Source organism: Zingiber officinale, chromosome 11A (assembly GCF_018446385.1).
Source record: "Zingiber officinale cultivar Zhangliang chromosome 11A, Zo_v1.1, whole genome shotgun sequence".
In the NCBI taxonomy this organism is placed as follows: domain Eukaryota; kingdom Viridiplantae; phylum Streptophyta; class Magnoliopsida; order Zingiberales; family Zingiberaceae; genus Zingiber; species Zingiber officinale.
The window spans coordinates 47146159-47165672 of NC_056006.1; the positions used below are offsets into that span (position 1 = coordinate 47146159).

Consider the following 19514-nt stretch of genomic DNA (forward strand, 5'->3'; position numbering starts at 1 on the left):
ATCATTCCTAGTCTAGTATTAACATTCAGGGACAATGTTAATGCGACGAGACTAGCATGTAGGTCAACTCGATGACTTGATCTCATAAGTCATGGATATAGAGATATCAAGTTGACACATGGGTATGCATTGGAGAATGTATACTGAATGACCCGCCAAGAGAAAGTATCATGGATCGTTATATGAGTGTCATATACTTTCTTATGTGACTATTAGTATGACTATTAGTCCTTAGAACTGAAGTCACCATGGTTCCCTACATAAGGAGTTGCATACTTTGGCCTCGTCAAATGTCACCCATAACAGGGTGGACTATAAAGGCGATTACTGGATATGTAACAAATTATACGGAGGGATGTGAGTGATATAGATGGGATCTATCCCTCCTATATAACGGGAGTGACATTGTTATTCTTGATAGAGTGAGACTACTAAGTGTATGGTCATGCCCAAATGAGTCAATATGAGATATTGAGCTCATTTGATTATAGTGAGTCTACTTGGAGTTCAAGATTTAGATTGATCAGAGGATGATATCGTCTATGCCTCAAATTGATCAATGTAGATGTCAAGGATAGAAGGGCATTATCATATATTGTGAAGAGTCACAATTAGTAGTCACAAGGTGATGTTGGATCTCAACAATCTTATAACTTGGGTAGTAATGATGTGTTCCTAGATACCGCTCATTACTTATGTTTCTAAATGAGTTTAGGAGCATTGCCAACGTTACAAGAACCTATAGGGGTACACACAAAGGGCAATTAGATGGAGATTAGGTTCATATGATGAACCAAGAGGATTAGGTTCATGTGATGAACCAAATTGGATTAAGAGTAATCCAAATTAAACTAATTGAGTTCGTTGGACTCAATTTGGTTCATGTATTAAATGAGTCTAATTAGATTTGGATTCATTGAGTTAATTTAATTCAATAAATATAGATTCATTAAATTAAATTAGTTTGAATTAAATGATTAGATTTGATCAACTATGGGAGAGAAGAGGTCAAGTTTGACTTGACTTAAGAGGGAAGATGAAGGGTCAAGTTTGACTTGACCATTTGTCATCTCATTTGTGAGTTGGCATAAGGTGGACCAACGATGATGTTCCACATCATCAAGGTTGTCTTATGTGTGTGCCACATCATGAGAGAGATCAAGAGTTGTGACTCTTGATATTCCATAGAGGTTTAAAAACCTCTAAAATGGTCGGCCACCTTGAATGGGAGTGAGTTACAATTTTGTGCTCATTGATTTCATCTTCTTCCTCCTTGCTTCTTCTTCTCTCCCTCTCCTCCACCTTGGCCGAAACCTTCAAGAGTGTTAGCACACTCTAAGGTTTCTTCTCCACCTTTTTGTTCTTGTGGATACACATAGAGGGGTGTTCACTTGACACCCTTGAGATCCGGCGAACCTCGGACCAGTGGGATAAGCGAAGAGCTTCGCATCAAAGGTATAAATTCCTTAACATGTAGATCTAAATTAGAAAACATGTACATGAAATTTTTGTTCTTTTAATCTTCGCACGGATCCGGTGGCATGGGACTTTGGGGTTTCCGCAACGCAAAAAGTGGTTTTTGCGGCTCGAAAGTCTCAACAGTGGTATCAGAATCACGTGCGAAGCGTGTACATGTTTTATTTTGGTTTTTATGAAAAAACTCTAGATTTATAAGTTTCTGTATATTTACTATTTTTATGTATTTTATGGGTATTTTTCTCGTAGAAGCGAAGCAACAAGTGTTTGGTCACTTGTAGGCTTCGACTACCGAGAAACAACTTCCGAAACGGCAAGGTCTCGCCCAAAATGTTTTGGGACAGTGGCTTAGGGCACTGTAAGATCATCATGGGACACTCGTGAGACTCATTTCACGAGAAGGGGTGCTGCCCCTAACTCCGCAAGGGGCATTGTCCCGCGATCGCACCCGAAAACCGCTAAAAAGGTCCGTCGGGAAGTTGCGACTCATAAAATCATAAAAAATGTAATAAAATCACAGAAATTTATATAAAATACATAATTTAGAATTATGTATGATTTGTGATGGTCATGGTCCAAAAACCCGAATTGGATTGGTTGTATGTGTTGAAATTCATAATATGGCTTGCGCGCCATTTTTGTATGATTGTGCGTGTTGTATATGTGATACGCGACCTGCGTGTCGTGTCTTTCTATTTTATTTCCTATTATAAAATAGTTTAGACTCGAATGTAACTCGAGTTTCAAATTTGTAATGTACAAAATTGGAGCGGTGGAAGGTCCACTTGAGGAGGAGTTACGAGGAGGGTGCGAGCAACACATGGCGGTCAAAGGGAGGAGCTTGGAGAAGCTGTTGACCCTAGGTTGACCATCCAATCTTCTCATTGGCTTGAGAAGATCGTAGTAGGGCCATGAATAATCACAATTTAATTAATTTCTTGTGTGTGTGTATGTGATGCATGCTAGAGTAGAGTAATTAATTAGTGCCTTAACGATTAGATTAGATCTAAATCGCGTATATGATGCACCACGATTAGATTAGATCTAAATCGAGTATATGATACACACCAACGATTAGATTAGATCTTAATTGCGTTAACTCATAATGCCTACCATGCCGTGATACCCATCACTACCTCAATCACATGTTGTTGTTGAATCTGCCCACTACAACAAAATTGTTAAAAGAGAACACCATAAAGACAACGGTTTTAGAAGAAACTGTTGTTAATTTGGTAAAAGACAACGGTTTTTAGCAAAACCGTTGTCTTTGAGCGCCTGAAAAAAATAAAAGACAACAGTTTTATAAAAACCGTTGTTGTTGAGCGACTTTTTGTAAAATCAACAACACCTTTTACAACAGTTTTCTAAAACTGTTGTCTTTAAACATTTTTTTAGGGGTCAAAGACAACAGTTTTAATAAACCGTTGTCTTTGACTTTATTCTTTCGCCGTTTTCCCCCTACGTCCTTTTTGTTGTAGCAGTGGTCGAAAAATTTTTGGCGCACTATTTTCCCCCCTTAGCCTACCTGAACCCTAAACCTCTCTCCTCGTATGATCTTTCTCTCATATGGCTCTAGGCGTTGCCTCTGCCTCGGCCGCATCCCGACCCTCGTCGTCTCCTCCCCCGATGCTGCCCGGGATGTCCTCCGCACCCACGATCACATCTGTGCCAGCCGCTCCTCCACCACCGTCACCTGCATCCTCCTCGATGGTTGCAGCGACATGGCCTTCGCCCCCTACGACGATGAGTGGAGGCAACGCCGATAGATATGCACCCTCCACCTACTGAGCCCCAAGATGGTACAGTCCTACGCTCTGGTTCGCGAGCAGGAGGTGGCCACCATGGTTGCCGCCATCTGCTCCCGTGGATCGACAGCGGAGATCGACATGTCCCCCATCCTGTTTGTCTTCTCCAATGACATCCTGTGTCGGATAGTCACGGGGAAGAAGTTCGAAGGGAAGAAAGGGTTGTTCTCGAAGCTCATCTCAGAGAACTCGGTGCTGTTGGCCAAGATTTATCTCGGGGATTACCTCCCGTGGCTCGGTTGGGTGGATTGGTTGCTCGGCAAGGTGGCGCGAGTGAAGAAGAACCATAAGAGGTGGGACGATCTGCTAGATCAAGTTATCAAGGAACATGAAGAGCGAGTGTCGTCGCATGATGAGAAAGATTTCGTAGATGTTTTGATCTCCCTTCAGAAGGATCCCGTGTTGGAATCCATCCTCACTCCGGAAGTCATCAAGGCGCTTCTTCAGGTAGATTAATTCTTCCTTTGCTCAACTTCCACAGCAAATAGGTCTAATAGCCGAACCGTATGAGGACATTCCCTAATACATTTTTAGGGAATTTCTTCTTGTGAGACAATTATTTTTTCAAAACAATCTTAAAAACTTTATTGACTTGGACTAGTGGTTTTAATGTTCAGAGGTTATATGTGGAAAATTATTCAATAAAGTATAGAAACGCAGTGGTGTTATTTTGGTCTGTGGTAGATCAGCATCGACACTACATCTCCATATATAAATGTATTGTCTAAGTTCCAATATGAATGGTTATATCACACTTTATACGGTGCAAAAGTAATTTAGATTTACTCTTTATTTGTATTACATTTGCTGATTTCTTAAATTTACATCACCAAAAGATTAGAGCTTGGAATTCCAGAATTCACAAGTGCAAGGACGGAAGTTGTTTATATATGGTTATCCTTTTAGAGTATCTAGTAAGTCATTTCCTTATCTGATCTCCGAGCAACCATTGAGAAGAGTACAATACTGTGGAACGCTTTAATCTTCTATGAGATGTTGTACTTGATTTGCACTAACCACTCAAATTCATTGAACCTAACTCTTTGAAGCAAAAAAACACTACAACTATGTAGGATTCTTAGCATATATGATCCTTGTGAGATAAATGAACTATCTTTCATACAAATAATTATCATATATGTATGCTAGTTAACCACAATTTGGCTTGGAATACAGGTGGAAATTCCTGCCTCTGCATATTTCTTTTGTATTTCTTCTGTTGCAGCAACAGTCTTCTTTTGTATCGTGTATTCTAGTATATTTTTGGTCCTAAATTTTGCCCAGTAATTCCTGCCTCTGCGTTTCTATACTTTATTGGACAATTCCCATTCCAATAAGGAATTAACTAAAAGAACAATCCATTCCATTCAATTCCAAGTTCATCCCCCATTGGAATCTTTCACCATCCTTGGGATCGCAAAACCCCACATCCATGCCTTGTTAGTTTCCTCCCGTCTGAACTCCCTACCTATGACACCTTCCTTGCACACATTGCTTCTCTAGTCGATAACAACAAAAGGAAATTGGAGCTACAGGAAGGCAACAAGTTTTGTTTTAATTTTTTTTATTTCTATTATTGTTTTTGTTTATGGTGGTGCACCTGTCACAGGGAGTGGCTAATGTGTTGAAGTTGCTTCCTTTTCTGTATTTTTTTTGTTTTTCTTCTCCTCATGTGCCTTTCTTATTGAAGGTGTACCTGCCCATTTTCTTCGGTGTGGTTGGTAGTCCAGCCAGGGAGGGAAGTTTTGGAGAGAAGCTGAGTTCGGTTGGGGACTGGAAATAGGAAAAGGGATTTCTTTTAGCTAGGTGCATAATATCATTCTAATGCAGTGAGACTGCTTTGGTAGAAGTAGCATCAGGGGCACTGATGGTGAAGGGTGAATGCTGGCGTGTTTGTCAGCAAATATTGTAGAACAAATTAAAGGAGGTAAGTATTTTGCTAAACCCTAATCTAATTTCTGGCCCGAGTGTTCTGGTTCTATTTCGGATTTTGTAGTTGCAGGAAGAGAAATATGTCAGCAAAGTTTCTATAAGCATTTGCTGTTGAGCATGACAATCCAGAGTTGCAGAGGCAAATAGGGTGCATGACTGGATTCTTCCAAATGTTCGACCGACAACAAATTCTCACTGGAAGGCGTTTGAATGTTAGTAGTGGCCACAACCACAAAACTCTCCCTTCCGGTAACATTTTTTCCCTTCCCTTCCATTGTTTGATACAGTTTGTTTCAAAAACTGAGACTACTGTTACTTAGAATTCATAAGTCTTCCCATAAAGAAGACATTATAGATGTCTTCTTGTTTATACTACTGTTACTTAGTATTCATAAGTCTTCCTAAAAACTTTATTGTTTTAAAAATATTATTATCTTTCTTATTTATTGAATATAGATGTCTCTACTATTATGACTGTGTGTCCTGGACTAGTGGTTGGCTTTCTACTTGCAAATCAAAATGTCAAGGATGCATACCAACTGGACTGGAACAAGGTGATTAAGAATTTGTTCTTTATTTTTATTTTCTAGGTTATTGAATGCCTATATATAATATACCTATTGAGGCAACTTGTTTTAGCTTGCTTGTTTCATTCTTCATATTATGTCTACTAAGATTATTTTTTCACTGTTTGTTGTTGCTAGGCTAGAAGAGCTTTGAAAATTCGAGAGTGAAGACAACTCATACAAATCAAGAATTTAAAATCATTGGGATAAGTGGCAAGCCTTGCAAAGATGAAATGTGAGTTTTTTCTAGTTGTGTTGTTTCATTATTTGTTAGCATTTTGCAATCAATTGGCTTATAAGAATTTTTGAACCATATGCAATGAAGCATTATTTTAAAAACTAGGAAAAGCTGCTTTTATATACCAAATCGCTGTAATAAAGAATTTTCGAACCATATGTAATGAAGCATTTCACTACAAAGATATACCAAATCACTGTCAACATTTCAATGAGCTTCCTTGGTGGAAAAGTCAAGGCTGAAGCCTCAACAACGAATGAGTGTCCTCAGTGAGGTATGTGCCGATCTTTAAGATTGGTTTTGTTGGTATGACCTGTACGCTATTTTTTTCATGCTTATCCTTGGATGATAGGCTTTGAGGTTCAATAATTATGATCCTAACCCACTCCTACATGCATGTGGCGTTAGCATTGCCACTGCTTTTACTCAAATAGGAGGCATAGTATTACATCCTCCCCGGATATGGTTTTATGTTTTGTATTTATACTTTTACGTATTATTTGAGGTTATTTATGACAACTAAAACAAATGTTGCAGCTCAGAGTTGGCAATGGAGAGGACTTTATTCCATCAAGGGAGAGATGGAATTTTAACCAAAAGGTGTGTTTTTTTTCTTTCAATGAGTTTATTCTTTAAATTGTTAGGACCCTTGTATTGAAAAATCTGGACTGTGATTTCACTTGGAGGTCTGACTATTCTTTTCAAGTTAAACTTTTGAAAATTCTCCCTTTTGGCTATATGAACCGGGATCATATAATATAAGTCTCCCTTTTGTCTTGTCTTTTGCTTTTAAGAAAACAAATGATTCATCCAAGGGACCTATCTTAAATGCTTTTGAGATATACAAGTATATGGAGATAAATTATGGATCCCTAGACGGTAAGTAAAGAAATATCTTGTTAATTTGGTAATCTAGAGCAACACTGTTTTCTTTTAGAGTGTATCCTTTATACCTCTTTTCTCTTCAGCACTGACCATGGAAAGCTTTGTATCACATTACCCAAAAGAAGTTTGGGCACAAGAAGGTGGAGATCCATGCTTACCAGCTCCATGGTCATGGGTTCAATGTAATTCAGATCCGCAACCACAAATTGTTTCAATGTACTGAATGCTTCTCTAACTCTCATTGGTCTTTGTCATGTTTGCTTTGCTTTCCCATGCATGATTTCCAGTTTCTCTAGCTGACCTATGAATTGTTGCTAATGTACAAATTTTAGCTATCTTCTCGCCGCGTGAACTAATGAATAGATTCGTATAATGAACAGTAGACTATCAGGGAGAAATTTGACGGGGAATATACCTGCAGAGCTTGCTAGTTTAACTGGCCTAGTCGAATTGTAAGTTAGAATCTACTTCTGTTCCAAGTCAATTTATTTCATTCGGCACAACTGTTGATGGATTTAATGATTCCTTGTCACTGTGTCAAATTCAAATATTTCAGATGGCTTGATGGAAACGTGCTTTGTGGCCATATACCTGCTCTCGGTGCATGCTTAAGTCTCAGAAACATGTAATATATAAATATTGCTGGTTTATATATCAAACACTTAATCATTCGCTAGACTTTTTGAATTGTTTTTTTGCAGTCACCTTGAGAACAATAAGTTAACTGGTGATCTATCATTTTTGGATGGCCTATCAAATTTACAAGAACTGTATGTCCTTTCTTGCCATTATATTGTCATTTAACGAACATCAATGTTTGCCCAAATTTGTTCTCTTTTAACGTTTGGCTTTGTCTAGCACCAACTCCAGCATGAAGTAACTATTGAGCTTGCAGGTACGTGCAGAACAATATGCTGTCCGGAACAGTACCTGGTCATCTTCTTGGCAAAAATATAGTTTTCACGTGGGTATTTCTTATTAGATTGTGTTGAATATCTCTTTAAGTCCTACTTTCCAATGAAATTACAATTATCAAACTTGGGTATGCTATTTTGAGGCGTATCCCCAAGAAACTTAGACTATTTTCAAGAGAAGGTAGGTACGACTCAATACAACTGACTAACTTTTGTCTGAAACATGTATATGAATTAAAGATATTGTTTTTTCATTTGCAGATGATCTTCCACCTCCCCAACCATTCCAAGAGTTAAGTGCTTCTTTCGGAGGATTTGGCATTGAAACAGCACATAGATATTGGTTATCTGAAATCAACGATGCCACAGAAAACTTTGCTAAAAAAGTTGGTTCTGGGGGCTATGGGACAGTGTATTATGGAAAGTTGAAAAACGGAAAAGAAATTGCCGTCAAAGTTCAAACCAATGATTCTTGTCAGGGAAACAGACAGTTCTCAAGTGAGGTAGCCGTTTACATAGCTTTGGGTAAAAGGGTTACTCTTAATTGCTTAGATGATTGCTTAGCCAAACCAAAAAGATATGCTTAAGGTTCTTCATAAAGTGTGTTTATGGTAGCTTGCTGAAGGATTGCACTAAGTTATTATTGCACCAGTTTGACCAATAAAATTTGTTCCAGGTTTCTCTACTTTCAAGAATACATCACAGAAATCTGGTTGAATTTCTCGGTTACTGCCAGCAAGAAGGCAAAAGCATTCTTGTATATGAGTTTATGCATAATGGAGCACTGAAAGAGCATCTTCATGGTAAGCATCATTCTGTTATGTTTCATATTTATCTAAGTTAAGAGTAATTAGTTGGTTCTGGGTATTCGCAGGCTCCTTGTCTCAGGAAAGTCCCATCAGTTGGATAAACAAACTTAACTCTTTGTATAAATCCTTTCACACTTGATACGCATATTGGTGTAATAAGCAAACTTAACTCTTTGTATAAACATGTCAAAGGTCCAGTAGCTCTTGACATATTACAACCTCTAATGTTGGTGATAAAAATATATACTGGAGACTAGCTAGACTTGTTGTTGAATTGGATTAAAATCATGTGATTTTTATTTTCACAGGAAGTAAAAGGGTGTTATATACTTAGCCAGTTTTGGTACTTTAATCACAGGAATTGCACAAGTAGAGAAGATTTGATCCAACAAAACAATATACTTTGGCATATATATGTGTGATATATTGTTATGGGTACTATTTAGTTTTGTAAAGTTTGGTGATGTTTGGATGTTGATGTTTGGTACTTTAATGATGTTTGGATTGTAGGTTCTTGATCAATGATATTTTGTAGATAACTTGAACTGAAAGTGAGTTATGCAGTAATTTTAATTTGTACCTAGAAAGAAGTATTGTTATCATATTCAATTGTGTACAGCGTCTTTGTCATTATCATCTTTATGCCATTTACTCTTGGGAAATGACTTAACTTGCAATCATATGCTATTTACCTTAGGGAAAAGATAATGATCCCGTACCCAGAAAGGAGAAGAAAAGAGAAGCTAGGAGGGAGGAGAAACCAGAAAAGGCTGCAGTTATTGATATGGTGTTTAGAAGATGCACAGGCTGTTTAGAAGATGCACAGGTAGAGAAGACTTGATCCAACAAAATAAGATATTTTGGATTTTATATATATGTGTGATATATTGTTATGGGTACTATTTTGTTTTGTAAACTTTTGTGATGTTTGAATGTTGATGTTTTGTACTTTAATGATGTTTGGATGATGATGTTTGGTACTTTAATGAAATTTGCATTGTAAATATTGATTATGTTTGGATTGTAGGTTTTTTATCAATGAAATTTGCACTAGATGATTTGCACTGGATGAAATTTGCACTGGATGATGATGTTTTTTATAAATTGTTGAGTAGGAAAAGATTAATAAATTTTTTATTTATTGTCAACATGTTGTATATTTTACCCAAAGACATCAGTTTAAATATGTCAAACTGTTGTCAATGGCGTTAAAAGACAACAGTGAAAAATCATTGTCAAACTGATGTTAATTAACATTGTTCGCTAAAAAGACAACGGTTTTTAACCGTTGTCAAACCGATGTCATTGGCAAAAAAGACAACGGTTTTTAACCGTTGTCAAACCGATGTCATTGGCAAAAAAGACAACGGTTTTTAGCCATTGTCGTAGACAGTTCAAAACTGTTGTTGAAGAGCCTAGGCATACGCTGAAAGACAACGGTGAAAAACTGTTGTCTTTGAAGGAAAAGACAACAATTTTTCACCGTTGTAAAAAATGTTGTCTTTGCCTTCAAAGACAACGGTTAAAAACTGTTGTCTTTTGCCACCCCTTTTAACAACACGGTCTTTAACAACAGTTCAAAATGGCCTACGACAACGGTGAAAAACCGTTGTTGTTTGACTTTTTTCTTGTAGTGGCCAAAGCAGAGCAACACATATTATCCTGGTAGGGTGCGGAGGGACAATCTTGGTCCCGCGTATCAACGCCTGGGTGAGTACAAACTCAATCAGATTGAGTAAAACTAGTTAAACTCAATTGGATCGGGTTTAACTATAGGCATTTTTCAATTGTTAGTTGATAGGTCAAAATCACATTTATATTAACTCTTGGGCGATTTATCCAAAGCTAACTCAAGTTTTAATATACATGCGGATCTTGATCCTATAAACAAGAGTTGCATAGAGATGTAATTGGTAATTAGTTACCTACCGATCATACTAAGTCTTGGGCAATTTAGCTAAAGCTAACTCAAGGCGTAGTATGATGTGGATCTTGTCCCGCAAGAATTATAGCTAGTTGGTTAGAATCTAGTAGGTGTGGTTTGACTACATCCATGACTTGATTCTACAAAAGTTCTATAATTCAATGGGAGCATCATTTAGTTAAAGGCCTAATTAAATGATTAGTGGAATATGATATTTATTTTCTGCATTTTCTGTTGTAGATTGCCATGTCGTCAAACACGAACACCTTCTCCCTGCGTTCTATCCTTGATAAGGACAAACTCAATGGAGCTAATTTCCTAGACTGGTATCGAAACCTGAGAATTGTTCTCACTCAAGAAAGGAAACTGTACATCCTGGAGATGCCCATTCCCGAGGCACCTCCTGCCACTGCCACGCGAGCTGACCGTGATGCTTATAAGAAGCATCAAGGTGACGCATTAGATGTGTCCTGTCTCATGCTCGCGACCATGAACTCTGAGCTTCAGAAGCAATACTAGTTGATGGGTGCTTATAATATGGTTGAATATCTTCGTCAACTATATCAAGGACATGCTAGGCATGAGAGATTCGAGATCTCTAAGGCACTGTTTCAGTGCAAGATGCAAGACGGGACTCCCGTAGGTCCATATGTACTCAAGATGATTGGGTACATAGAAAACCTACAGAGGTTGAGATTTCCCCTTGGCCAAGAGCTAGCCACTGACTTAATCTTGCAATGCTTGTCGGATAGTTGCAATCAATTTATTCTAAATTACAACATGAACAAATTGATAAACCCCTGCCTGAGCTGCTAAGCATGTTAAGAACTGCTGATCTCAACCTTAAGAAGGTTAAGCCCAACTCCATTTTGTTGGTGCAAAGGCACAAGGAAAGGGCAAGCCTAAAGGTAAGGGAAAGTCCCAAGCCAAGGGCAAAGGCAAGACACTGAAATCCAAAAGAGGGGTTGCCAAAGATGCTACCTGCTTCTATTGCAGTCAGACCGGGCACTGGAAGAGGAACTGTAAAGTTTACCTGGAAGATCTTAAGAAGAAGAGAAGTGAGACTTCTACTTTAGGTATATATGTTATCGATGTCAATCTATCTATTTCTTCATCATGGGTATTAGGTACCGGATGTGCTTCTCACATTTGTACTAATGTGCAGGCATTGAGAAATAGCAGGGCATTGACGAAGGGTGAGGTGGACCTACAAGTAGCCAATGGAGCACGTGTTGCTACTGTTGTTGTAGGGACTTACTATCTATCTCTGCCCTCTGGGCTTGTACTAGAACTAGATGAATGTTGTTATGTGCCTGCTCTTACTAAGAACATAATTTCAGTTTCTTGTTTGGACAAGAAAGGTTTTTCATTTATAATAAAGAACAAATATTGTTCAGTTTATTTAAATGATATGTTCTATTGTAGTGCACCTCTGATGAACGGACTCTATATTATAGACTTAGAGAACCCCATCTATAACATAAATACCAAAAGGTTCAAATCAAATTAAATGAACAAAACCTATCTCTGGCACTGTCGCTTAGGTCATATAAATGACAAACGCTTATCCCAGCTCCATAAAGATGGTTTGCTGAACTCATTTTATTTTGAATCATATGAGACATGCGAGTCATGCCTACTAGGTAAGATGACCAAGACTCCCTTTAGTGGACACAGCGAAAGAGTGACTGACTTGTTAGGACTTATACATAGTGATGTATGTGACCCTTTCAATGTCGCTGCCAAAGGTGGTTCTAGGTACTTCATTACCTTTACTGATGACTTCAGTAGATATTGTTATGTGTATTTGATGACACATAAGTCAGCATCAGATGATGATTGTTGTATGGACTCATTGTATCATATTCCTATGTATATAAAGACATTTGTTTTGGTTATTATACTTACTTGTATTGGTGTCAAATAACTAAGTATAATAGCGTCCTTGATTAGAAGGTTATTATCTATATCAATCGATTGGTTGAATCGATAGTGAGATGATATAGAGAACACTACTCTTAATCATTCCTAGTCAAGTATTAACATTCAGGGACAATGTTAATGCGACGAGACTAGCATGTAGGTCAACTCGATGACTTGATCTCATAAGTCATGGATATAGAGATATCAAGTTGACACATGAGTATGCATTGGATAATGTATACTGAATGACCCGCCATGAGAAAGTATCATGGATGGTTATATGAGTGTCATATACTTTCTCAAGTGGCTATTAGTATGACTATTAGTCCTTGGACCTGAAGTCACCATGGTTCCCTACATAAGAAGTTGCATACTTTGGCTTCGTCAAATGTCACCCGTAACTGGGTGGACTATAAAGGTGATTACTGGGTATGTAACAAATTATGCGGAGGGATGTGAGTGATGTAGATGGGATCTATCCCTCCTATATAACGGGAGTGACATCGTTATTCTTGATAGAGAGAGACCACTAAGTGCATGGTCATGCCCAAATGAGTCAATATGAGATATTGAGCTCATTTGATTATACACTACAACAAAAACATTAAAATACAACGGTTAAAAACCATTGTCATAGGCCCTTTAAACCCGTTGTAACTGACACTGTTGTTAAATGTGTGGTAAAAGACAACGGTTTAAAACCGTTGTCTTTGACCACATTAGACAACAGTCATGCAACGGATTTAAAGTGTTGTCTTTTAATATCAAAGACAACAGTTCTGCAACAGTATAAAATCGTTGTAATTGCCAGTTTTGCACAAATTTGATCGCAGATATGCTTTTGACAACAAATACACTGTTGTCTTTCTTCAAAATTTAGTTTAAAATCATTGTCTTTGAATACTTTTCACAACGGTTAAAAAATCGTTGTCTATGTTGATTAGAAAATGCATCGCGAATTGATAAAACATTATAATTCTTTTGCACACAAACTGGTACAACATATATACATTCACAAAAACCGTTTTCAACATATATACATTCAGTTGTCTTTTATACATCTTGTCTCAATCAAAAACTGGTACAACATATATGTACATTCACTTAAATTTATAAACTTCTACAATTACTACAAGCTATCCAAACATGACCACAAGTAGTTTATCAGACCATAACCCCAAAAGATAAGACCATAAAATTAAATTTATCAGACCACAACAATCTTCACGTACTAGTCCATTTTCTGCATACAGAATTTCATAGACTTAGCTTGCAAACCCAGCTTTCTCCCTTTTTTGAAAATAAAATATAGTTAAAGCCATAGAAAAAAGTAGAAACATGCATGTATAAACTGATAATCATTGCAAACTGATAATTGAAATGGATAAATCTAATAAACCACTACAAACTAAATTGATAATTGAAACAAACAAGCTCCAAAAGTAGAAAACTTATCAACATGTATAAATAATTATAAACTTCTTGCAGCTTTGCATCTTTTGTATAGTAGAAACCAAATTGTGAAGTACGTACATAAATCTGGGCCTTCTGAAATGTTTAAGTAAAAGAATGGCCAAATAAGCACGAGAAACGTTGCCGCTTCACATTTTCATGAGTAGTCAAGCAAGTGAGCATGAAAAAAGTTGATGAATATATAAACTTGACATTATATCTTAAACCATGTATTATGTGAAAGCAGCTAGATCGAATAGCTAACAGCAGCAACAGAAAGAAGGAATCATAGAGCAAGTCATGTACCTTATGTCTCAACATTACAGCAGCAACACTCTAGTAAGATCTCAAAGCTTGAGGATGTGCATTTTGCATAAAAACCACAAAGCAGTATACTGAGCAACTACCTTTTTCATCAGTATCTAAGTCGCATGCACCCTTTCTGAACATTGCTTCAAGTTTCTGTATGCGTGAATCTTGATTTGATATGCGTGAATTTTGTTCGACGATGCGTGCATTTTATTCTGAGATTAATATCTTTGCCTCCATCAACTCCTTTTGCTGAATGATAAACTGCTCATCAACAAGATGTTTCTTCACTATGCTTCCAACATTAAAATAGAATATTGGAGCGACATGGCCTCCAACACCCCTCGCACGCCCAAAATGTTCCTCAGATGAAAGTGCTCCTCATGGCCTCTAGAATGCTCCATCAACATTAAATTTTGATGCATAAACAGATGCAGAGTTTGATGATATTCTGGGTGTGAAATGATTCTGTAATACAAAGAAAATTGTATCCAAATTATTGCTGAAAATAAGCAGATGCAGATTCATGTTTAAAGATCCAAATTTTGTTGTACAACAATTGATTTTTTTCTGCAATGATGTAGTGTACATAAATGTAACAATATAAATTATAGTTACGATAATAAAGGATAGAGGCATAATAAAAACCATAAAGGCATAATAGATTTAGTAGGAAAGACGCATAATGAACTTGCTTACAATCTTTTCTATTGCCATTTTCAAATCATCGCCTTCAAATTGCCCCTTCTTATTCATCCGTCCTTTCTTCCAAATAATCGCTCGATTAATCTCTTCATCATCACATAATTCATCTCCCTACAATCAAAATGTATAATATAAACAACTTTATAAATCACATTAATAGATTTAGTAGGAATAAAATATAGGCAGATTCTAGATCATATTTACTGAATTAAGTAGAAATACTTACTATTTCATCAGCAAAATGTGAATAACCTTTACGGGTAAGCCGGTGTAGGTATACATTCTGCTTTCTTCTCTTCTTTTACTCATCACTTACTTTCTAGTTAATTGAACATTCCTCATATATACCAACTTTAAAACTAAAACAGTGGCTTGTGATCAACTTAATTGAAAATAGCAAATTAAAATTCTTACCTTAAAGTCGTCAGACATGCGACTGATTGCAAACGCCCTCCAATCATCTTGTGTAATACCATAACTAATTGGTGGTTCTTTCAACTCCTCCGGTTTAGCAAGCTTGCTAAAAATAAACTTATGAACAATAGTCAAAAGACTATTTAATGTATTGCAGGCATTGAGCCATGTATTGTATTGTTGATATCATCCTATATCTAACTACATAAACAAGAATGTCAAGTATTCTTCTATAACCATGAATTGATCTTAACATACATTTGTAATGTATCTCTTGTATCGCTTGATATGGCATGAGATTTAAATCCACCATTTATAGAGCATCAAATGAAAGATGTAGTTGACCTTCTGCGGCAATCAACAAAAGAAGATTTCTCTAACCTAACCAATATTTTAAATTCCCATCTTTATAGAAAACAAAAGAATGAGTAATTCAATGGAGACGTCATTTTGATATATATTTTCATCTTAAATAAGACATGTTTCTATATATCAATGTTTCGAACTCTTTGGGTAGACTATATGATTTATTTATTAATCAGTTTTTGAAAGAAAAAAATCTAATCGTCGATATATGTATCATTATATACCCGCATGCCATATATATGCTATACAGTGACTTCTCTTTAATTATTTACATATGCTATTTAAAACTTTGCCAAACTGACTAACATTATCACGTATTTGAGACAATACAATTTCAGTAACCACTTTACAAGTCAGTTACCATGTTATAACAAAAATACTTTTTTAATCCCAACTAAATTCACTTCAATCGTTCTACATATATACTATTATCTATGAGGTCTGTATTTAATAAATATGGTCAATTAAGTCTGTCTTATTAGATATAAATTTCTTTTCTTTTAATTAATAATAGTCTTTTATAGCCTCCCCTATCAATATGGCACACTGTAGATTATTGATTCATTCAAGTCATTAAATAGGTACACTTATATTCCTGTGACATAGGTTGGTTAAGGTATTTAAGAATGAAAAATCTACAATTATATATCAAAATTTCAAGCCTAAATTTCAACAAAATACATACATATACACACACAAACATATATTATTTTCTAAAATTAACTAAGAAAAGAAAACTGAAAAAAAAACACAGGGTAACAATTAGGTGTAACTTCAATAAACATAAAACAAAGATAAAATAGTGTGGACATGTTCGAGGATGATATAGACTTGCATTGAGTTTAATGGAGAGTCATTCATTCATTCAAGTCATTGTACTGTTGAATTTCTGTGACAAATTAACCTTATTGTCATTAATGTTATCCTTTATTAGGCTACACTTATCACCTATAGCACTTTCAACATTGGGCTACACATAGTTGTTCCCAAATGATAATGATGTTACTTTATCTAGTTAACCCACAGGTCCACCAATGTTATAATCCAATAACTATCCACCAGACACTCTCCATATCAACCTTCTAGGCAGGATTTGTTAACTATCCACTAGATCAAATCTATACAGAAAGTTTGACACAGGTTGCATAGGTTGGATAAGGCATTTAAGAATGAAAATCTACAATCATATACCAAAGTAGTAACATTCATTCATGACTCCAAACCTAACTTTCAACAAAATACAGGCACATATACATACCCCAATAAAGATAAAATGTGATTAAAATGGTATAGATATGTTCAAGAATAATATATGCTTGCATGGAGTAATGGAGAGCCAATATCCAAATAGTTGAACCTAAAACTTGATGATATTTCCTAAGAAAAGAAAAAAGGTACAGCAACATAGTGTATCTACAAATTCCATTTTTGGTCATGCTCTAGTAAACCAAATTAACATAGTCGATATTTCATACCCCCATTATGTTATTGGCTGAAACCAGGGTCAAAAGTCACAACGTGATTATACTAAACAAAAAGGCTATGTTTCCTTTTACAAATGTAATATTGCTAAGCAATAAATGGAGAGTACTTACATCTACTGATTCTCTAGGCCCAATATGATGTGAACATACACTTTCAACCTCGGCAAGAATGCACATAAACTGTCCTTAGAAAGAATAACAATAGTCAAAAGACTAACCTGCTGGTTCATGTCATGTAGGATTGTACTTATTTATTGTCAACCCAAGTCTCATCACCTCATTCAAATTAGTTTATTTTCGCCTGTAAATATCAGAGACACCGATAAGTTCAGTTTGTTTTTCGCCTGTTTTCCTTGGAGTGAAGAGTGCTCGCTGGCCGCACAACTCATACCTTGCTGTAAGCTTTGTGACTGAATTAGCTAGCGGAATGATATCAAGCACTGAACCAAATCTCCATCTGTTAAAAGACATGGTTTTGTTGAGGCTAAAAAGATAACTAATGGCATGTTTGAGTATGAGCAGTATTGCAGAATATAAAGCTCAACCATTTGAGAATCATACTATCAATATCAAAACTATGAACTCCACTTAAGTAGTTGAAGCTTAACGATGATTCTTAAATGTCATTCTCTAAAGAAAGAAGCTGATTTACCTAAGGTAGTCACCATCCAAGCCGGCAACAATAACTGTTTTCTGATCACGATCAGCAACATTGCAGCAAAAATCGTAAAGATCCACAAAGAATTGGGCTTCATCAATCCCTATCACATCAAGCTGCCAGTGCATTTAAACATGTGAGCCTTCTATGTGAAATAGAGCAAAATGCAAAACAATTTATTGGAAAGTTTAATTAGTTCACCAATCTATCATTCCTTCAAGAAAAAGAAATTTATCACCTTACAAAAGGCCACCTAGTACTAATTTTAAGTATTACCGACAACAAATTCATGTGTTTGATCATTGGATAACATAAATATACAACTAATAAGCAATCTTATTTCTTATATACTAAATAAATATAATTGGTTGGAATGAGAAACAATATGAAGGGCACACAAATTAGACAACAAGATTATAAAGAATAATACTTGTTAATCCGAAATGAATCAACATACAAGTGTCAATCATGAAGTTATCACATTCATATTACTAAATAGAAGCTCCTCTTAGATGGGTATTGTTTGTGTGAAGCGTACAACACATCTAAGCATCATTTGAATGAGGTGATACTTAAAGGAGGAAGAATCAGAAAATAAACTAATGAACAAATTAGTTTGAGTAGTGGCAGGAAAGGAAAGCTTCTCCCATTAACGATCGAAATGGTCTGCTCTGTTGCCACTTCCACGGCCACCGCCTCCAATTCCAAGTCCACCTCCAATTGGCTCCAACGCCTCCACAGTTCTCACGGCCTCTCCGTCCCTGTCCATCACCACCTCGATCACTTCCTCTCCTCTGATCCCAGCACCGATCCTACCACCCTGCCCAACCCTAGCCTTAACCTTCCTCTTACAGTCCTCTGCTCAGAGGCCCCCGATCTCCCTTCGCTTGTCACCGCACTTGATGAGAAGCAGAAGATCTTTGATATCGTCAGCGGCGGTCTCACGGAGCTCTTCGTCATGGAAGGGTCGGCGGGGATCAAGGCCAAGAAGAGCGCCTGGAAGTAGCCCAACCCTAGGGCTTGTATTCCATCCGTCTCCGACAGCATCGACGGGTGCCGTGAACCCCCCCACAGCCTCCCCTCCCTCCAGCGCGGACAACAGCGTGGCCGAGGCCAAGAAGAGCCGAACCAAAATGTGTCGAAAGAGGGGCACGGCAAGGGGTTCGACGGACTCGGACTTGTCGGCGTGCTCGAGGACCGATGTGACTGTCATTGATACCAGCCACCCTGGTTGGAAGTCGGAGAAGGTCATCTTTAGGAGCGGAAATATGTGGAAGGTGCGGGATAAGAAAGTTTGGAATTTGAACAGGAAGAAGAGAAGGTTGGGCGTCATAGGGCAAAAACATGTGAGGAGTGGACAAGATTGTGTGAGGAGGTCGGGAAGAGGAGATTGTGTGAGGAGAGGGAACGTGAAGAGATCTGTGATGAAGAGAGGAGAAAGACAGTTATGCCTAGGGTTCCCGAAGACTAAGGGGAGGGGAAACACGCGCCAAAGAATTTTTCGGAGAGGGAAAGCATTAAACCTCTAAAAATACGCTTAAAAACAACGGTTTTAGAAAACCGTTGTAAATTGCGTTGTTGATTAGAAAACAATTCGCTCGATGACAACAGTTTTTACAAAACTGTTGTCTTTTGTTTTTTTTTAAAGTTC

The 19514-nt window shown here is 37.0% G+C and overlaps 1 long non-coding RNA gene and 1 pseudogene across 1 annotated transcript; one reads left to right on the forward strand and one right to left on the reverse strand.

Moving 5' to 3' along the window:
- Window positions 1-3275: 3275 nt before the first annotated feature.
- LOC122031380 lies at window positions 3276-9389 on the forward strand (annotated as a pseudogene).
- Window positions 9390-17421: 8032 nt separating this feature from the next.
- On the reverse strand, window positions 17422-18134 carry LOC122032746. Its single transcript, XR_006126215.1, has 3 exons — window positions 17858-18134; window positions 17597-17662; window positions 17422-17506 (listed from the first exon to the last, which is right to left on the reverse strand). It is a non-coding gene; the product is annotated as an uncharacterized LOC122032746 (long non-coding RNA).
- Window positions 18135-19514: the final 1380 nt, after the last annotated feature.